This window comes from Eucalyptus grandis, chromosome 8 (assembly GCF_016545825.1).
Source record: "Eucalyptus grandis isolate ANBG69807.140 chromosome 8, ASM1654582v1, whole genome shotgun sequence".
NCBI classification, from domain to species: Eukaryota; Viridiplantae; Streptophyta; class Magnoliopsida; order Myrtales; family Myrtaceae; genus Eucalyptus; species Eucalyptus grandis.
The window spans coordinates 65,120,855-65,127,284 of record NC_052619.1 but is presented as its reverse complement, the minus strand read 5'-3'; the positions used below and the strand labels follow the sequence as shown (position 1 = coordinate 65,127,284).

General features: G+C 40.0%; 1 pseudogene; it reads left to right on the top strand.

Moving 5' to 3' along the window:
• The first annotated feature begins 3,558 nt into the window (after window positions 1–3,558).
• LOC120286741 lies at window positions 3,559–6,039 on the top strand (annotated as a pseudogene).
• The last annotated feature ends 391 nt before the right edge of the window (window positions 6,040–6,430 follow it).

Below are 6,430 nucleotides of genomic sequence, written 5' to 3'. Positions count from 1 at the left end.
TTTTAGATTGGATTCAATATCATTTCTTGCATTTTCATACGTTTTGATTTGATCTATCTATGGCACGTGCAGCCAAATTATTATAAAAAAATGGCATCATCCAAGTTACAAAGATTCCAGGAGCTGTAGTCGCAAATGGGATAATGACAAAAATGGTTCATGAACTTTAACTCAATATGTAATATGATTTCTAAACTTTAGCTTAATATGCAATGTCATTCCTGAACTTTTAATTTATTTAATGTGGTCCGTTTAATTTATTTAATGTGATCTTTTAATTTTTTTTATACGTATTCAATTTAGTCTATGGACTTTATGAAAATATGTAATGTTGTCCTTGTGTTAATTCAAGGTCATGGATAATTTTGAATATTTTTATATAGTCTAGGGTCCAAATTGAGCATGTGTCAAAAGTTCAAGAATCACATTGAATAAATTAAAAGTTCATGAATGACATGACACGTTAGACTAAAGTTCTAGAATCACATTACACTTTCAGCCAAAGTTTAGAAACCATTTGTATTATTTACCCTATAATATTCAAATGTTTTAATGTTTTATCTCAAAAATAGTTATTCAAACTCGGATCTAGAATGTCCATCGAGCATAGTCTTCAAGATACATATAAGTGAAGATTCGCATCACCAATTGGGTCAACTTTGAATATCCTTTTTTTCGTGATTAAAAAAGAACCCTTTAAAGGGTTCGGCCGGCTCATAACAATTTGTTAATTACAAAGATAAGTAGGCTGGTTTTGCCCGTTTAATTTACGCCTCTACCATAGACATGTACACGTAATTTCCTTTTGAAAGATACATAAAAACAAAGCCAAATTCTCGAACGCTCCCCGCGCTTTTCATCAAATATTAAGGTGATGGCGATGGCGGGGGGAGGTGGTTCAGCTCCAAGCTATATCAGGTCCACAAGTCGATTCGGCCAATGTATGAAGTTCTCAAAGATGATAGAGAAAAGCATAGCAAATGATGTCATCCAAAAGAGAACTTCACTTTCTTGTAACATAGATCCAATAGCACATGACTCTCGATCCACAGAAACCAACTTTCACACTATCTGATGTAATGTGACAGCACGAGAAAGAGCCACCACCTGTCTGGTCCAAAAAATCTTACTTGCCCCAATGGATTCCAACTCGAACTCTTGAAATTCTACGTAAGTCACTGGCTGACACTCAACGGTTCCATGCATTTCTTTCTTCCAATATAGCAAACACCAAAACGTTGGTGTACTAAATCAGGGACTTCTAGTCTTGTCTTTATTGCTGCTGTGATGATACCTCACATGCTAAGTAACATACCCTAACACTTGCTCATCAGTTTTCACTTGAGGATTCTTTTTAGGGTTTGGCCTGTGTTTTATGGATTTGGTCATTATAAATGGTATTAGCACATGAACTCGGTTCGTCTGGAGAGCAAGTACGTGGGATGGAATCTACCCACTGTCGATATGCCAAAGCGATGGCTTTGTCTCGTGTAGCTGACGTAGTGCTGATCATCGGCTCCCACATTGCTTTACGGGCACGTTAGATCAAAGCTGGTCCATGTGCCGAGAACGATGATATGCAATATTCTATAATTGTAATGTCCCAAGTCCCACATGAGATTTTAGAAGTTGTTAGGAAATTTACATTCCCGACTACCGCTAGAGCAATATTTCTCATATAGCTCGACCTATATGTTCCCAATTGGGCTTCAAATCAGATGATAAAATCTATTATAGAACCATCTTTTTAGAAAAGAGTTATCTGGGATTTAAAATAATCACGTAAATAGACTGAATTAATCACCATAATAAATTTCCAAATATTTCTAACTACTTTAAAATGATACGGATCTAGGGTTTTTTTTTTGGGGGAGGGGGTTTAAATTGCAAAAAGTCATAAACTTCATGTACAAAGTGCAATTCCTTAATTGCATCAAGAAAATCGTAAAACCATTATTGTCCCTGCCTAGTTTGTTTACCCTCCGGTGGTTCCACAGCTTCACATTCCAACATAGTAGGGTCGCCTTCCAAGAAGGGGAAATCATCAAAGATTTCGCTGTCCCACGAATCGGGTGGACTTCCTATGCTGTTTCCATAATCCGTGCGTCGTTCTCCAAAATCCCAAAAAGATATCCAGTGCATTAGAATAAAAAGTCATCATAGAAAGTTGAAAAGAACAGAGAGGGAGAAAGAGAAGGGTTTGGCTTCTGCTAAGATATTTTCGAGATTGGTAACAATTTAAACGGTGGGTGACCGAGATTCTTCCCCATGCCCCTTCACCCAAAGATAATGGCACCTAAAATAAGAGAGAGGGAGAGAGAAAAAGAAACGCTTTCTGGTCTTCAATAACAGAGGAAGACGAAGCATTTGCTGCACGACTCGAGTCCAGTTCCAGTCCTGCACATGCAGAACCCCCTTCATGTTCATACATGAACGCTGATGTCAACGGATGCAGGGTCCTAACCGGCAACGACTACCGCGTAAACATTCTCCAAATCATATTTAACCCAAAAAAAATAGCAAAAAGAAATGGTGTGCCATTGGTGGGGGAACGGGCGAGCATCGACTGCAAAAAATTCGATGAAACAGAGCACAGCACCTCCCCCTTTCGACGCGGGCCTCTCGTGCGCGCGGTCACCCCACTTGGAAGAGAGAGGCGAGACAGTGAGGGAGGAGAGGGGTTCTGGGGTGGTATTGTATTTTGACAGGTTGGAATTAGAGCTCCACCTAATATTTTTTCCTCCCTTCCCCAAAAAAATAAAAATAAATAAATAAATAAAGAAAAACAAAAGCCGCCCTTCCTTGAGCTCCGCGCCACCTCCTTCAGCTTCATAACGGAGAGACGAAGCTGCAGAAAGACCCGTACGTAGCTGCGCAGCCTGGTTCCGAAGGCGGTAGTAGGTCCCGCATCGCCCACGACACCGCGGGCGGCGGCGGCTGTGGCGGACAGGACCCCACCGGCGGCCCTACTGCCAATACTGCCACAGCAGCAGCAGCCGCCGGGAATGCCGGAGGCAGGCGCCCTCACGCGGGACTCGGTCATCGCCTGGTTCCACGGCCCGTTTGCGGTTGCCAACGCGATCATCAATGCACTCTGCGACCACCTGGCGCGGCTCAGCGGAGGGGGGCTGGAGTACGAAGCGAAGTGCGCGGCGGTGCACCCACGGAGGATGAACTGGACTCCCGTACTGCAGATGCAGAAGTGCCACATGATCGCTGACTTGGGGATAGTGACGGATCGCGTCGCGTCGAATTGCGCGTGATTGGAAGTAAAAAAAAAACATACATGTCATCTCGGCTGCTCAGGTAACAGTCTCTAACCGGGGAAAAAAATTTCGGGACGTACACACATTCCTGTCTTTGTCTGGAAGGTATCAGTTCACATCGCAAAGAGATATTCCAGAACACCAAGTCATGCCTGTGCATTGTTCACGCTTGGAATTAGACTCATCTTGCAGTTATTGTAGAACATCCAGACAAAGTACCCCAAAAGTGCCTATATATAGAAGAGCCTCAAACCAATGAAAATGCAAGCCAACTAGAGAGAGAGAGAGAGAGAGATGGAAGTCACGCAAGTACTGCGCATGAATGGAGGAGTGGGAGAAACAAGTTATGCTAACAACTCATTGCTTCAGGTACATCGCTCATTGTCCTATTGTCGCCAAAGAAAATATTGGATTAAACCTCATTTGAGATTGATTATCACACTCTTTTGTGATTATGTACCACAACACGATTTCTTTTTCTATACCTAACAGAGTTCTTTTCGCAAGATCATTGCCACATTGGACAAACTCATTCCCATGATGTTCTAATTTGGAGTAACAAAGAAAATGCATGAAATCCGCAATATTCGCTCACTCTATATGAACTGCCTGTATATTCAATCAAGAATATATTGTTAGATATATTTGTCTATATAAGCTATACATAATAATTGAGATTTATTTCGTTGTAAATGAAAAACTTAAACATACGGATCTTTTTCCCCTATATTGAGTCAATTCTTCTCTCTCTCTCTCTCTCTCTCTCTCTCTCTCTCTCTCTCTCTCTCTCTCTCTCTCTGTGTAGAGAAAGGTGATATCAATGACGAAGCCCATTATAAAAGCAGCTGTCACAAGTCTCTTATCAACTGCTAGCACCACCATCCCGGCGAGCCTTGCCATCGCGGACTTGGGCTGTTCCTGTGGCCCTAACACTTTCTTCGTTGTGTCCGAGATCATCAGCATCATAATTGATCTCTACAATGCGACGAAGCACGAGTTGCCAGAGTTCCAAGTATTCTTGAATGATCTCCCCGGGAATGACTTCAACACCCTCTTCAGAAGCTTCTTGCCAACATTCCAAGAGAAGTTGAGTGAGCAAATGAAGAGCAAGTACGGAGTGTTAGCGACGTTATCTTGCTTCTTCAATGGTGTTCCTGGTTCATTTTATGGGAGATTGTTCGCTCAGGAAAGCCTACACTTTATTCATTCTTCATACTGCCTCATGTATCTTTCTCAGGTAATTTATTGGCCCATAGTTTCATTTGTTAGCATGATCTAAAACAAACTCAATCTTTTCTCTCTCTCACTCCCCCCCCCTTCCCTCCCTCGCCCACCACACAGGTGCCACAAGGATTAGAGGAAAATAAAAGCAACATATACATTGCAAGGTCGAGCCCTGCAAGTGTGATTAGGGCATTCTATGAGCAATTCCAAAGGGACTTCTCAACGTTCTTGGATTGTCGTGGGCAAGAGTTGGTGGTGGGAGGGCGTATGGTTTGACCATCCTGGGTCGAAGAAGTGACGATCCTTCAAGCGAAGAGTGTTGCCACCATGTGAATCTCTTAGCTACAGTTCTCAATGAGATGGTTTTCGAGGTAACAAAAAAGAAAAATCAAAAGAGTACTTGAATAGTCGCGTCTACGTTTGGATAAATTTGAGGTTGACTTTTCTTATTGTCTCCAGCAAAATTTGTAATATCCTCTGGGAATTATTTTTGGTACTCCCAGACCAATCATAACCATCAATTGGAAAAAAAAAAATGAGACTAATGATTAAGATCTACGATATATTCTCGATTCTAAAGTACCTTAATTATTTGTTAGATGATCTCAACAATTTTCTTTTGAACCTCTGGCTAAAATTTTCACATGAATTATTTGAAGGAAAGCAACCATGATATTTAGAAAGGGCTTTGATAGCATAACAATCTTTAAAGTACTGTCAAAATAACTGTCCATTGTAAGTCATAAATTCTTTTAAAAAAATAGATTTGACAACAATTTATAATTATTTGTGATTTGATTTGTTATGGTCTAAAATAGACTATTATTCTTATGGTACATTAAAAACTGTCATATAATCATTTTTCATTTGGAAATCTTGCATAATTAGACCAGTATCTCTTCCTTAGGAATGTTTCTGAGAAGATAAGAGTACAAGAGGTAAAATTACCAGATGTTTTGAGTGCAGTATTTTTCCCTCTTAGGCATGGTGTAGACCCAATTTACATGAGAGGAAACAACATAGATCAACAGTATGCAATAGCTACACAGCCAGTTACATAAACAAGTAACTACGACTTTCATGAAGATATAATACTGACAACTAATGATTTTGCTATTGTTTCTTATTTTTGGTAGAAGGATCTAATGTTCTATGTCTGTTGTTAATGTAGGGACTCATAGAAGAAGAGAAACTAAATTCCTTCAACGTCCCTTATTACACACCCTCACCAAAAGAACTACGATTGGAGGTCCAAAAGCAAGGCTCATTTTCAATTGATTGTTTGGAGGTATTCGAAGTGAATTGGAGTGTATTTGACACAAATTCCGACTGTAATGTTGTCTTAAAGGATAGGGAATACGGCATGGCCATGTGTATGAGAGCTACTGCCGAGTCCTTGCTAATTGGTCACTTTGGTGTAGAGGTCATCGATGAGGTCTTCAATAGGTATAGGGCTCAACTCGCCGATCATATGTCCAAGCAAAAGACCTTATTCGTCAATGTCGTCATTTCGCTGAAGAAGATCACCTAGACAAATCACAAAAATCACGATTAAGGGTGACTGTTTCACTTGTATTACTTTTTTATGTCTTATCTTGTGTAAAGAAAGTGTGAGAAGCTTGCAGGATGAAGGGCTTGACATTTGAGATTTTATTTTAAGGATATTTCTTTCGTATATCCACCACAATTCATTGGTTTTTCATCCTGCGAAATCTGCATGAGTAAACACGAATAAATCAAAACCGAAATCAGAAACACAATGATGAGAGTTTCACAATATCATCAACAAGGAAATGTTTAATTCCAACATATAGAGGTTATATCGTCAAATTATTTTGCAAAAGAAAACTAATTTTAAAGTTACATGCAATGTTGATCATTATAATATGAAGTTACAACTCGCATTCACGATTTCAATTGAGCTGAAAAGAACTTAAACA